General features: G+C 41.2%; 1 non-coding gene across 1 annotated transcript; it reads left to right on the forward strand.

The window, feature by feature from the left end:
- The first annotated feature begins 552 nt into the window (after positions 1-552).
- Positions 553-659, forward strand: LOC120082313 (small nucleolar RNA R71). Its single transcript, XR_005483143.1, has one exon. It is a non-coding gene; the product is annotated as a small nucleolar RNA R71 (small nucleolar RNA).
- Positions 660-1371: the final 712 nt, after the last annotated feature.

Here is a 1371-nt window from a genome sequence, read left to right on the forward strand (position 1 = left end):
GTTGCGAGCTACTGCCTTGATTTCTTGTCTGACCATTGTTCCGGGGGAAGAATCCAAGTGGCCCATCTTTTTGTGCCACAGATTGGAAATTCTGCTACTAATTCTTCCATGCAAAATTGGGGTGGTTTCTCCACCCAGGTTGTAGGTATTAGAAAATGGATTATTTTTCACAAAGTAAATAGGTTGTGGATTCTGTGGGCATTCTTCCATTGTGTGCCCATCATTGCAAGTTGCATACCTTGTGATATTTTGACTAATTGTGTTTAATTGCCTATTTTGCGGTGTTGGGCTGCTGATCGATATTCCTAAATTAAGTTCATCATTGCTGTCACCTGATTCTGTAGTGAAGTAATAGCATCATTACTTGCGTCATTATCCTTGATTCTCAGTCTCTGATCACTCTCTCTCAAATCCTCGTGATTTTTAGAGATGAGATCCAAGATATTCTCATACGTTTTGTCAAGCAGATCACCAGCGGCTTCCACATTGGCAGCGGTATACGAAACGGGATTTAAACCATGATAAAAGATTTCCATCTGAGGGCAGTCTGGCAATCCATCGTGTGGACATTCCCAGACCAATCTCTTAAACCTCGTCCAAGCATCACTGAGCGATTCGTCCATGTCTTGTTAAAAATTAGTTATGAGTTTTCTTTGTCTAGCATTATCAGTAGGTGGGAAGTATTTCTTCATAAATTTCTCTACGACCCATTCCCATGAAGTGATCTCTCTTGGCTCGAGGGAATACACCCATTTTCTTACCTGATCACAAAGAGAAAATGGAAACAAAGTTAGTCCAACTTCTTTAGTAGAGATGTTTGGGAACAAAAAAGTATTGCGAATTTCTATAAAGCTTCGGAGGTAGGTGTGCGAGTCCTTGCCACACCGTCCTCCGAATTGTGCTGCGGTCTGGATCATCTGCAACATCACCAGTTTCATTTTGAATCTGCTTCCATCGAGGGCAGGCCTCATGATTCCTGGAGAGAAATCACAAAGGTTTAGCAATGCATAGTCTCTAATGGGCCTATTGCGATCGTTTTCCAGCAGGATTGGAATCGCCATGACGTTATTTTCGTTTGGTGCTCCGTTTCCAAGCTACTGCGCCATCTCTTCTTTATCTGAATATTGTTGTTGCCGGTCTCTTAATCTCCATTTGAACATCCTCTCAATCTTCGGGTCGTAATTCGCCAGAGATTGAGAGTCTGCAAAGAAATCAGAAAAATTACCGTTAACACACTATTTTGCCGAAGTCCCTGGCAACGGTTCCAAAAATTTGATGCGTTATTTTTAGAAAACTTTGCAGTAATCGGTAACTCAAATAGTTGTTTGGTTTTATTGATTGCGATAATGAAAAATAAACAAATGCGGCAGA

Source organism: Benincasa hispida, chromosome 7, assembly GCF_027475165.1.
Source record: "Benincasa hispida cultivar pf3 chromosome 7, pf3_genome.v1.1, whole genome shotgun sequence".
Classification (NCBI taxonomy): domain Eukaryota; kingdom Viridiplantae; phylum Streptophyta; class Magnoliopsida; order Cucurbitales; family Cucurbitaceae; genus Benincasa; species Benincasa hispida.